At 38.6% G+C, this 13519-nt stretch overlaps 1 long non-coding RNA gene across 3 annotated transcripts in view; it reads left to right on the top strand.

Annotated features, from left to right (window-relative positions):
* The window catches only part of LOC139436530 (uncharacterized), a 72777-nt gene that overhangs the window by 19129 nt on the left and 40129 nt on the right, over positions 1-13519 (top strand). The window contains exon 4 of one of the 3 annotated variants that reach the window (XR_011645819.1): positions 7744-8216. The exons of the other annotated variants lie outside the window; for them this stretch is intronic. This is a non-coding gene — a long non-coding RNA (uncharacterized lncRNA). Of the gene's footprint in view, positions 1-7743; positions 8217-13519 lie in introns of those variants that run through there. 3 annotated transcript variants of the gene reach the window in all.

Below are 13519 nucleotides of genomic sequence, written 5' to 3'. Positions count from 1 at the left end.
CCCTGTAGGAGACTATGTGCAATGTGAAGGTGCAGACATAGAAGAAAACAAGGAAGGTATTTGGAATGATGGGGCAGGATGGGAAGACACTGGTAAGGGATGTGGAGGCTTCTGAAAATTTACAGGAATCAGAAAGATGAACCCATACTCCCAACTATCACTTGGTTTGAAGGCTGTCTGGGCAGTGGGACCCCTTATTTAGAGCCTCTCTTTGGAAGGGATGGGGTTGAATGGAGATAGGAGTTTGCGGAATGCCTGTAGTCAAATTAAAGGATTCTCCATAGGATGAGAGGGAAAGCCTGGTCTATGGCTACATCCTTTTCTTTTTTTAAAATTCAACCTTGCAAATGGGTGGAGTGTGACTTTGAGAGGAGAGGAATTTGGTCTCTTCAATGAAAACTCGTGAAATACTGTGGTTTTTTTAAATAAAAAAAATTATTGAAGTATATCATTCATACATGAAGCTACCTAAACAATAAGTCTATAATAAAAGTTGTGAACTTACAAAACAAACATGGATAACATCGTACAGGGCTCCCATACATCACCCACCATCAGCACCTTGCATTTGTTGTATTAGTTACAAACTATGAAAGATCATCGTCAAAAATTATTACTAACTATAGCCCATATCTTACATTTTGAAATTATTGATTTCTAAACAATGTGCTTTAATATATTTCATTTTTTAAAAATCCTTGAGTGGGTGTTATTGCTGCTGTTTTGTGAAGTAAGCAGTATTATAAATTGTAAATTGTAAATTAACCATTTAATATTTCTCATCCCATTTTAAGAAGAGGATTGTATATTCTGGATTCCTTATTTGTTTTCCCAGATCCAATTATTCATTCATGCGTATTTAGATTTTTCATTTGGAAATTAGGGTGTTGGATGCCTTTGACTCACTGTACATAGTTTTTATATCATCTGATATTGTGTTTATTTCACATGTGCTGTTGAACAAACTACATACTCACTAGGATATTTCATGCTATTTTGCTACAATAGATAGGGTGTTTGAGTAATTTCTCCCCTCTTTTAGTGAACAAACAAAAAGATCCTACATAGGAAAATGTATGTATATATGTTTTTTCATAGGTTTTTATGAGTAGTGTATGAAAATATACACACCAGTATACACACAGAAGATCCGGAGGGGAGGTGGGAGATTAAATGAAAACTTTTTTTTCTGCTTTTTTTCTTTCTTTTACAACAAATATATATATATATATAACTTATAAAATTAAACCATTAATAAGGAAAATGTTTCAATACTGATTTAATAAAACTTAAATAGAAAATTTAGCAGTAACAAATGATATTTGTAGTTTTAAAGGGTTTTGCCAATCAAAAAGCCACAAAAAACAGTCTCTTGTTTGTAGTGCTCATTCACACCAGACTTATAATATGCGCGCACACAGACACACACACAAAAGTGGTTGGTGCTCCCTCTGCTGGTTTCCTTGCAACAGTTATCTGGCTGACTTGGGAAATGAAAGGACAGCAAAGAAAATTACGGTGATTATTTGGTTCTTAAACATCTTTCCTATGAACAAGTTTATCCTGGATCAACAGAAAGTGTCATTGTAGTTTGTGAAAGTGGATCCTTCCCTAATATTTAATAGTGATACTGAAGTTGATCTAGATATTTATAATCATTTTAAAGATGAATTTCTCCTTTATGTAGGCCATAAAACACAGCTATTTTTAATTTAGTGAGAAGTTTTGAGTGGAGATTAATTCACATAGATAACTCTCTCAGTAATGGATCTAATAATCAGGTGGGCTTTTGAACATCAGATTCACACTAGTAAGCAAAACTGATGGTAGGCATGGATGTCATTGCTTGGAGAAAACATTTTTTTTTTAAATTAAGCTCTTTGTTACAACATCACTGTAGTCTATATTATCATATATAAAAAACATATGGGAATTGCCTAGTTAATTAATTCATCTTGATTTTAAAATTTAAGGATTCTTAGAATTCACTGACTTCATTAGTTTGTTCTCAAGTTATCCTCTCTTTCATGGATCCCATATGTGAAGCCATATATACTATTAATTTAAAAATGCTTTGTATTAAATCACCCCTAATCTGTATTATATTTTACTTTATAATATTTATGTTCTGTCTTAAAGGTGCTTAATGTGAAGAATCTTTCTCTACATATTGAACTTCTTCGTGCTTTTGCCTTTGGGTAGATGTCAGTTAAGGTATTAGCTGATAGAATTTATGAACCTATTTCCTCTAGGAGTAGATGCATTTTAATAGGAAGATCTGGAGACTCTATAAGCTTTCTAAGGAAACATTTTTAATGGTAGGTTTAATGACTTTTCGTAAGAGACTAGACCAAAGAGGGGTAGCCTCCAGGAAATGCACAGGTACCTGGGAATGGGGTGGAGAATAAGAGTGCCCCAAGCAATAGGCAATGAGGAGGGTGTGCTATTCAGCAGGGAAGAACAGTAGTGGTATTCCCTTCATAGTGAACTGTTCTCCTCTTTAAAAGTGATCTTGGTGAGGGGCCTCAGGGAATGCTGTAGGAGAACACAAATCAGTATAGAAAAGCAGGTCTTCTATCATAGATGAGCCAGAGCATCCTAACTCCGTCCTAACAGAGGTTTAGGCAAGTGGTTCCATTAAGGAAAGGCACTTTCAAATAGCAGAGACTGAGTCACAGCTATTGGATTTCAGGCGTGGGACTTCCAGGCTCTGGAAAGAGTGGTGTGTGTTGAGGTCTGGTTGTATTGAGAGGGCTAACCCTAGGACTCCAGTGCTGGAAGACCTGGAGTACCAAGCATTGAATGAAGCACAGTAAAGTCAAGACTCAGTTCCTATGGCTGAGCTCTGAAGTTAGGAGCATTCCAGGCAGGATCCTTCTTCTGGAACATGGAATAGGAGCAATCAGGTTCAGTCTGATTTGACACTAACTCCAGTGTATGGCTACATTCCTTTGTCCTGAGTCTGGAGAGGATTTGCCCACATGAGTGCGTGTTTCATCAGGACCAAGAAGCCAAACAGTTAATTGCACCATAGGAGGGATTTTAGGAGATGTTATTGGATGGGGTTCTGCCCTTTGCTTCTCCAACCATGCTACATGGGCTAATGCTCACTTAGCCTATGCAAAAGTCATTCAGCTTGGAGGTTAGAGATTAAAGAGACTAGACACCCCTTCCTTAAACAGCTTTTACATTTACCATCAGAACCAAATAATAGGTCTTTAATTTTCTGTGTATTTGTTTTTAATTCTGTCTGTTCAGATGATATATTTTAAGTTTCTTAAGTGCAGAGCTGTTTTTGAAGAACTTTTGTGTTTCGCCAAGCACTTTAAACTTAGTTTTCTGCCCAGATTATTCTATATGACAAAGCCATTAGGGTATGTTTTTCCAGTGATGCTTCAGAGCTGTTGCGAATCCACTGAGTTACCATATGAGGGTGGGGAAGGGAAGGCAGTTTGCTTTTCCATATTAGGCTTCTCTATAGTATTTCCCTTGGAGAAAGAATTGCTCTAAAAATATTCAGAAAACCATGAGGACATTTTGCTGATGGTGATCAAATTTATACTTAGAAGCAATTGAACACACAGAACTTTTCACTGAAGTCCTACATTTCTAAGATAAGTTATTTAAAAATTTATTTCCTTATACATAAATTCTTTATGACTTTATTGGTTGTATATGAATCAACTTACAACTAAATTTGTTTTTTTGCTTAATTTTAGTCACAATAGCTATTTTTTAAACCACACTTCCTATTGTTAGAACTATTAGAAAAATCAAAGAAGTACTCTTGTGCTCATAAGGCTCCTAGTCTTGAAGAAGCTGTTTAGAAAGAGAGAACCCTCTCTCTACTCCCAGGAGTTGCACACGGAATGATTATCTCTTTAGATGGATGCACGTTTCTCCCACCCTTGGACCAGCTCAAATCTGACACTGAGCAAGGCACCAATCGAAATCAAGTTGGGATGCATCTAAGGGCTGGTGGGTTTATTTTAAACCCTTGTTAATGGAAGCTACCTTTTAGCTTTATTTTTCTTCTCGAAGACAAAATGTGAAAGAAGTGTATTTTCTCTGCCCTCCATCCCCTCCTCCTGGTCAAAGAGGCAGAGATCCTCTAGACCTACACTGTCCAGTACAATAACCACTAGGCACATGTAGCTGTTGAGCATAGGAAATGTATTATAATATACACTGGATTTCAAAGCCATACAAAAAATATTAAAATAGCTCATTAACATGTCTATATTGATTATATGTTGAAAAGATAATATTTTGGCTAATTTTAAAACATTATTAAAATTAATTCACCTGTTCCTTTTTACTTTTTATAATGTGGCTACTGAAACATATCAAGTTATTTATGTGGTTCACTTTATATTTTTATTGGACAGACCTGCTCTAGGCAAATAGTTCTTACCCATTTCTTTTTTTTTTTTTTTGAATAAATAACAGATACCTTTGAGAAAGCTAGATAGTTATAGATAGATGTAAATAGATATAGTCAGTTCAGCTCTAACCTACCATTGTGTTCCTAAGAAGCTCTGTGCTGTGCAGAATCTTGCAATAGAAACCATAGGGTTGGGTTTAGGGGCAAACACTGAAAAATTTCTTTAGCGGCATAAAATAATACGACCATAATAGAAAGGGTAATGCAGTTTTATCTATGGTAAATAGTGAAGAAATATATCAATACTACAATAAATATGTCACTTTGCCTTGAAAAATACTTCGAATTTGTTTGTGGAAGTAAGCGTTTGCTACAGCTGCTCCCTAAAGCCTGTCTACCTTGTTCCCATGCCTTCCACCCAGTGTGAGAGAAGAGAACAAAAGAGAGATAGAAAAAGAGAAATAAAGAAAGAGGAAAAAAACCCAGAAAGAATAGGGAGGAAAAATAAAAATAGACTGAGAAGAAAGAGGGGGATATTAAAGAGCAGAGAGGTTGCGTTGTCATGCGGCCACTTGGCTGACAGAAGAGCTGCAGCTTGGGAGTTGTTGGAAGGAGGGTTATCTGAAATCAGACGGAGAGCTGTAATGCCAGATGTGGAAGGCTGAGGCAACTCAGTGTGCTGGGAGGTGTGTGCATGTGACTGACTGTTCTGTGTATTCAAGTGCAGTTTATTTCAGTGAGGTGCCATTTTCTGCATTCGCCAAGTGTTTCTGGCAGATGAAATTGCCAAATGTGAAGTTGACATTGTGCTGAAACTTTCCCTTAATGTATCAGTCACATTGGAACAGATCTAATTCTCAAAATAAGTGTAATAGCAGAACTCACTGTAGATGCATATCGATATAGATACAAAGGGAATTTAACATTTTCTTCTCATACAACTATAGGTTGGTCATGCATGACCCACTTTGACGACTTCCAGACTTGAGGAGTGTCAGAGCACGCCAAACGTAGGCATCAATGGTGGGATGCCAGGAACAACACCGTACATTGTAAAGGTTCTAGCTTACCTCTAATAGCAGTTGTCCCCAGTAGCAACCCCTTTTGTTCCGTGGCTAGTCTTTTACTCATGCATCATCAGTCTTTTCCCAAGGATTAGTGACTTTATGTGTTTTTTTTTTTTTTCAAGCTTTTAGTGTCACCAGGATTGTGAGTTCAGGGAGGCTAGATCAGCGATTGTTGAGTGGGAGTGGAGTGAAGAGAGTGAACATGTTTGGTAGGGGTGGGATCCATGGGGCAGAGGAGACATATTGGGTTTGGTGGCAGCAGAGGTGGGTTCCATTTAGATTCTAAAGTGGAATGATCTATCAATGCAAACTTTTTTCTAATCTATGCCAAAATTGTCCAGGTAAACATATATGTGAATAGGATGATTGAATTTGATCCAAGTAACAGTAAAAAAATAGTTTGTTGAGTACAGAAATTCCAATGGGTAGCAGAGAAAAGGAGCAGATGCTGTCCTAATTTTCTCCTCCCTCTTGTTCTGGAATTTAACCACTATTTACAGAATTTGGTTCCTGGGAATTCACAGAAACAGTGAATCTAAGTATCTGTCAAGGAAAAGTGAATTGAGAGAAGGTTCAAGTCACTAAGAACTGTAAAATAACTTTGAAAATTAAATCAAATCATTGAAGGTGGTTGCTAATTAAACATGGTGATGATGATGATGAGTTAATACTTATCAGGTTCTTGGTATATGCTAACAACTATAACCATGTAATTTATATGGATTATTTTATTCACTGTTCATGACATTTGAGGTAGGATTTACAGTTATCTCTTTTCATGGATATAAATACCACAACCAACATCATATAGATAGCAATTAACTGAGTTGAAACTTGAACTCAGGCAGCCTAAATCCAGTGTTTGCTTGGGAACCATTAGACTCTTTGGCCTTATGGGAGGTATTTCTGGGCCCTTTTCCTATCAATCATGATGTGTATTCCTACACGGTTTAAATTTTGTGTAATGAAATTCTTTTTTTTTAAAGATTTATTTTATTTATTTATTCTCCCCTTGTTGTTTGCACTTGTTGTCACTGTTTGTCTTCCTTGTTTCTTTGCAAGGCACTAGGAGTCGAACCTGGGTCCCCTGATGTGGGAGGGAGGTGCCCAATCACTTGAGCCTCCTCTGCTCCCTACTTCGTTGCGTCTTTCATTATGTTTTCCTCCTTGTGTCCCTTGTTGCATCAGCTCCCTGCACCTGCCCATCACATCAGCTCTCTGTCTTCTTTAGAAGGCACTGGGATCTGAACCAGTGACCTCGCCTGTGGTAGGTGGGAGCCCAGTCACCTGAGCCACATCTACTTCCCATAAAATTCTATTATTTATTTTTAAAAAGGAGAAAAACACTGAGAAAAGGATTGGAAAAAAAAGCCTACAAACATATAAAATAAAATGATTTTGAAAAGTGAATATCGGCTTTTTATCTTACATCCAACATTTTATAATGCACGTATTTGGGTAGCATGATTTGGCAATGCATTTACTTTATACAAGTATGGAGGGGGCTGTCTGTACAAATGGGGACTCACTGGTGAGCTCCCTTTACTGTCAAATGTGTTGCACTATTGCCACTTTTAGATTATGTTAATAGTAGGTAATATAAGTCAATTTAAAATTACTGTCCAATTACATAGAAGAAATATTTATATTAGGCTATTAAATTGTTAACAAATACTATTTATTTTTCAGAAATGGATAGAATTAGTCATTATTTTCATATTATTCTGAAACCCTGTTACATGTTTGCTAAGATTATTTTCCATTACATTATCTTTGCTCTAGATTCCAATTTATAATAAAAATATATTTTAAAAGATTACATGTTTAAACTAAATCTGTTTTTAGATGAAAATTCTTTTCTGTGGGTAGCTATGGATAATACCTCATTTTAATCCCTTTGTTCTATAATCTATTATTTTTTTTCTAATACTTGATTCTGTTAGTGGGTTATAAGTGGGAAATTTTAGAAATGACAGCAGAAGACCCCAAGATAATAATTTGCCCCCATACCCCTTACCCTTTTATCTCTAGTTTCAGATATTACATGACTTGGGGCATGTAATTTCACAATCTTTTTACAGCTTTTTTTCTCTGTTGTGTGAGAGGAAATGAGGCTATACATTTGCTAATTAGAGTTCCCTAAGGAACTCTCTGTGTGTGTGTGTGAGTGTGTGTGTGTATGTGTGGGGGGAGTGGGGATGGTGGGGAAGTCCAGCAGGAACATATTTTCTCTTGCTATTGGAAAATAAGACCTATTTAAATACTCAATGAAGCATTCTCTCTTTTCCTCAGCATCTACGTTAGATTTTCATAGAGAAGAAACATGTACCTGGTCTGCTCTCCTGCATTCCCTTATCTGGCTCCACAAATGTTCTTGGCCACAATTCCCAGAAAGATGGAATGTCTGGATGACTCAGGGAAACGTGCAGCTGCTCTCCCCTCTAGTACTGGCCACCACTCAGCTCCCTTGAAGGGACTATGCATACATGACTTCTGAAATGGTGTAACTGTGCTCTTCTGCCAGGAGCCTCCTAGGACAGGGGCCAAAGGAGGGAAAAGACCAGGGGGTGAAGTGTCTCCTTAACCTTCCCACATATGCCTTCATGCCCTGAATACCTGAGAACTTAGTTCATTCCTTAGTGTAATGGAAGAAAAAGAAGAGTGGCTCATGGGAACTAATCTTTGAGAGAAGAACATGCTTTTTCTGAAAAATATGACACTAATAACTTGTGATAAAATTTGAGTTCTAGTGAAATAAAATCAATGGCCACATGTTTGGAGTGTTAGGTGTATGTTTTCTTTTTACATCTGGGAAAAGCTAGCATTTCTCTCCAAGGCCCAGTTGCTTTTCTAGTCTTGAACGTGAACTGAACCATTTCTTGGCTGCCATGGCATTACAATTTAGCTGATCCAGGGGACCAGGAAAATGGTGCATTGCCACACTCTTCCCTTGACAAGTGAATAAAAAAGCTGGTGATTAAATTGCAATACTTATTTTTACCTCTGTCTTTCCCCTGTCCCCCCAGCCCTACCCAGGCTCACACTTAGGGTGAGTGCCCCAGGCAGACGTGGAGCAACGCCTGGGTGGGGCAGGGGGAAGCCTTGCAAACTCCATCTCATCCACCCTTATAATAGCCCAGTTTGGGAGGGGCTGGGGCTTATAATTTCCTCACATTTAAGTAATGATTTGCCCCATCTCCTTAGGAAAGAAAAAATAAAAATAAAAACCACATCAATTCCAGGACCATCCTCCCATACCCACTCCTAGAGGATTGGAATGGACAGATGTTGAGGGAAGTGGTTTCACAGATCAACTTCTATTTGCACCAGAGAGAAAATAAGAAGCCATCATGCTAATTTAAAGTCACCAGGCTAGTGAAGCAGTTGTTTCTCAACTGATAAAGTGTCCACCTACCATATGGAGGGTCCAGGGTTAGATACCCAGGACCTCCTGACCTTGTGGTGAGCTGGCCCATGCGCAGTGCTGCTGCATACAGAGAGTGCTGTGCCATGTAGGGGTGTCTCCCGCATAGGGGTGGCCCACGTGCAAGGAGTGCGCCTGTAAGGAGAGCCACCCCGTACAAAAAAGCACTGCCCACCCAGGAGTAAAGCCACACACAGGGAGAGCTGATGCAGCAATATGATGCAACGAAAGAAGTGACAGTTTCCTGGTGCTGCATGACAAGAATGCCAGCGGACACAGAAGAACACACAGCAAATGCACACAGAGAGCAGACAACAGGGGGGAAGGGGAAAGAAATAAATAAAAATAAAATCTTTAAAAAAATTTTAAAAATAAAAAATAAAGTCACCAGGCTGTCAAACATGTCAGGACATGTAATGTAGACGATGATACTGAGTCTTGATGTGTTTATTAAATATTTCATTCCACATATTAACCATTGAACTCCCACATCAGACAGAAAAGTGTGAGCTCCTGAGGTTCTACATTGTGACAAATAAAGCCTCTAATGGGGTCCAGGTGCTTTACCCCTGCCCCTGGACAAACCTCTGCTCGAAAGTATGGAATATCCTGGCAGAATGCAAGGGGACTTTGCCTGGTTATAGGTCATACCCTTTCTAGAGGGCAATGAGAATCCAGTGAGGTTAGGAGGCCAACTTAAAGCTTAAGACCTTTTTAGGGTAGATGGTTCATGGGCCTCATTTTGTTCCTAAGGCGTTCCAGTAAAGATGTATCCATTCTTCTGAGGGCCTTACCATGAATTATGGGTCCCACTGCAAGTCACAAATAATTTGAAAGTCTATTTAGAAATAGTCTGTGAAGAAAACAAGCATGCAGTCAATAGGAAATTTTGAACACTGCATATTAGTGATAATAAGAATTTTTGGGGGTAATTTTTTAGGTTATATAGAGGTATTTTGATTATGTTTATAAAAAGTCCTTATCTTTTATACATAGAGAGATAATATATCTATATTATTACATGTAATAGATTTAAATATTTAATGTATATCACACTTAACCATTAATAATTATATTATAGTTAATATAGTTTAAATATTCTAAATCGTATTATAAATATAGTTATACATTTATATATAAATTATATAAATATTATTATCTATAATTTTATAAAATAACATTTGAATGGATGACATGCTCTGATATGAAGGTTTGTTTCAAAATTATCCAGTTGCATGCCTGGAGGAGGTGGGAGATGGGCTGTGGTTAAATGAAATAAGATTAGCCATGAACTGATGATTATTGAAGCTCGGTGATGGATGTAGTGATGTTCAGGATTCTATTTTTATATGTATATTTAAGTTTTTTTCATAAGAAAACATTTTAAGAAGTGTTTTTCTTAAAATGGTAAAAACAGGTGAACATTGTTTGCTGGAGATATGTGTGTGTGTGTTTCATGTCTGTGGGGTAGTGTTAGAGGAGATAAGTTTGGTGTAGATGATGCAGAGCTGAAAGAAAGGGTTTTTCTAAAAACCTGACTTATCCATCAAAGATATGGTTGGGATAGATACAAGCAGGTTCTACTGATCAATTAAAAAACATGCCATAATGAATAATTACAAATTTTTTCCTTTCTCTATCAATACTCCAATGAGGAAATGCGTTCTAAAAGGTTTCCTCTTTCTGCATGTTGAAATAGCTGTTCTAATTGTACTTTTTTTTCTTGAGTACTTGGTTGCTAAGTATCATTCAACTATTACACCCAATTCTGCCTTGTGAAAATAACAAAATGTTCCTATCAAAATTACGTTGAGATGTGAGTACAGGTCTTTGTTTTGTCTTGTTACAGCTCTAGAAAAGTGTTGGCACCAAAGGCACTAAAAATAAAAGTTTTAAGGTTTAATAAAAATACAGAGACTAGTATTTTTCAAGGCAGCTTAGAGATTGGGAACAGAAGGCTAAGAGGTTTGAATCTGCCAAATATGGACAGTACTCAGTGTTTGGAATGTCTTCCTAATCCAAAAGAACACCCCATCGGCCTCCACACCGTGATTCTTCTTCCCACTTTTCCTAGCAAACAGACCACCCAGACGGTCTGAATCCTGTTCCTGCGCCATCATGGAGAGCAAGGAAGGGGGGAAAGACGGGAGGAGGGGTGAGGTGGGAAGTTCTGTCATTGCCACCCAGGGGCTCTCATGTTCATGTTTCCCTCATTCCCCAAAGACTGTTCCCACTCTGTTTTCCCATCCCCAGTGCAGAAATTCCTGCAAGTGGCACGGAAATGGAAGAACTTTCCTCCCGTTGGCTGACAGCAGGGAAATGGGGAAAGTAACTGGGGTCAGCTTGGAACATGGAGCTTCTTCCTCGCCAGTCTACATGGAATTCATAAATCATTTCCTCATAAAAGCTATGGTTACAAATGGTAGTTCATTTCTTTCATTAGAATATATCGTTGACATAAATTACACGAGGTAGGGCATTTGGGCTTAAGTAGCTAACCACCATTTACAACACTGAACAATTAAAAAAAATATTTTTAATTTTTTTAAAAAGATACTTAGTTTACATAAAATGTTACATAAAAAATATATAAGGGATTCCCATAGACTCCACTCCCCCCATCTCCCACTTTTCCCCACATTAACAATTTCTTTCACCGGTGTACACTGTTCTTAAATGGAGAAAAAAATTGCTCTGAATTCCAAACAACTTTCTTACAAATGACTATGAGGCAAACTATTTGGAAATTGGAGGCAAGGAGCAGTTCTTGTCTCCAAAGTTGGCAGAACGAGCTTCCCTTTGCACACGCAGCGGCTATGCCTGCCAGGCGAGGAGTGGTGCTCGGCAAGTAAGTAGCAGGGCCAAGGGGAAGCGGACCCACCCAGCTACTACGTGACTGATTTTAATAAGGACAAAGCGATTTCCACCACTTGGTGTGGGCCTCATGGGTGCTCATCCCCGAAGCTGCCACCACTGAGGTCCCCTCCTTGTTAACTGAGGGCCCAGCATGACTCAACTGTGGAAACTGAGACTGCAGCCTGAAAGCTGCCTGGGAGAACATCTGGCTGAAGCTGAACAGGCCCCGATTCCTGCTGGCCCAGTTATCTGTGCTGGAGAGTATCACAGGCCTGGCCTGTCCTGACCCTGCTGCTAACCTACTGATGCTCCTGGCTGCCACACCTCATTCTCTTGCTGAACGTTCCTTGTGGATATGACCTGGAGGTTCAGCAAAGCTTTACAAAGCTTGGCCTGTGCAGCTCCTCTTCCTCCTTTTTGGTGTACCCGAGTAACTGACTTTTTCCCAGAAAGGTGTCAGAAACAGTCATTTATGTGAAGCTGATACCTAAAAAATATCTCTTCAGATAGTGCTCAAGAATTTGAACTTGAGAATCCTAGGTTCTCAAGCATCTCTTCTTCCCATCAACAAGAATAAAGTAAGACAGGAATAAAGTATGACACTTTACCCCATTGCCTGGACATATCTGATTAGATTAAAAATGTCTCCAGACCTCAGTGGATCTTCAGTAGAGGATGAACCATAGCTTGTGCAGCTTTTCACATAGTTAGCAATAAGCAAGGTCCTAGACTTAAGGCTCGTGGCAGGAAAAAGTAACAGTTTGCAAAGAAAAACATGTCAAGAGACCAAAACCACTCTCTTGTGAAAAAAGATAGAATTCCCCTATAAAATCTGGCCAAGGTTTTAGATAGTAGAAAATTGGATATTTCAGACTTCTTGCCTTTTGCTGAAAGCTGCTGAGAAAAAGCAAATGAGATTTTCCAGAAAAGTCTGAAGAACAAGGCATTGGGGATAAATTAAGAGAAGACAATGGACTCAGCAGTGGTAGGTATTCTCTGGCTGAATCTGCTTGCATTAAGGGCAGAGTTATCAAGTTGATAAAGCGGGTTTTATCTAGTGCACCCCCATCCCACTCCACCTAGTGTTAGAGTTTTCCCTATCCCATGGCAAAGATAGGCTGTTTTTGCTGTTGTCTTGATCACTTTGTCTGCTATATTTTGGTCATTCCTAAATGTCCCTCTACCTGCAGATGGCAGATTCTCTTAGTGCACAGAAGATGGGCTAGGAGCTGGGGAAAGTGACAGTGGTGGGGAACTCAAAAATGTCACTGGTTTTCCCACCAGGTGGTTTCAGATGTCTATTCTGTGCATCATCAAAGATGATGCTGGGCCGTCCTCACCCTCAGGGGCCTGGAACATGTTGGTGCCTCACTCAGCCCACCTTGCTCTGATTCCCGCTGGCCCCATGCCTAATTGTACTCTTTGATTGATACAAATTTAATTCAGATATCTCTCCCTGTGAAGTCTCCCTTAATCCTTTAGGCCAAGTTATTTGTACCCTCTTTGGTATTCTGCTTTTCAAATTCCAATTCTATCACTTCATTCATTTAGCCAATCATTTAGTAATTCAATAAGTATTATCTCCCTAGTGTGGGTTACAGTATTAGATGCTGTAGCAGTTTGGTATTGTTTATGAATTCCAAAAATAGATATTGGATTATGTTTATAAACTGGTCTGTTCCTCTGGGCATATTATATCGAATTGGACTCAGTGGTTTCACTTTTAATTGATTAAAAATGATTAAGGCTTTGATTGGGCCACGTCAGTAGGATGTTGAGTCCCAACGG

Source organism: Dasypus novemcinctus, chromosome 15 (assembly GCF_030445035.2).
Source record: "Dasypus novemcinctus isolate mDasNov1 chromosome 15, mDasNov1.1.hap2, whole genome shotgun sequence".
Lineage (NCBI taxonomy): Eukaryota > Metazoa > Chordata > Mammalia > Cingulata > Dasypodidae > Dasypus > Dasypus novemcinctus.
The sequence above is the reverse complement of the archived record's forward strand: the minus strand, read 5'-3'. Positions and strand labels throughout refer to the sequence as shown.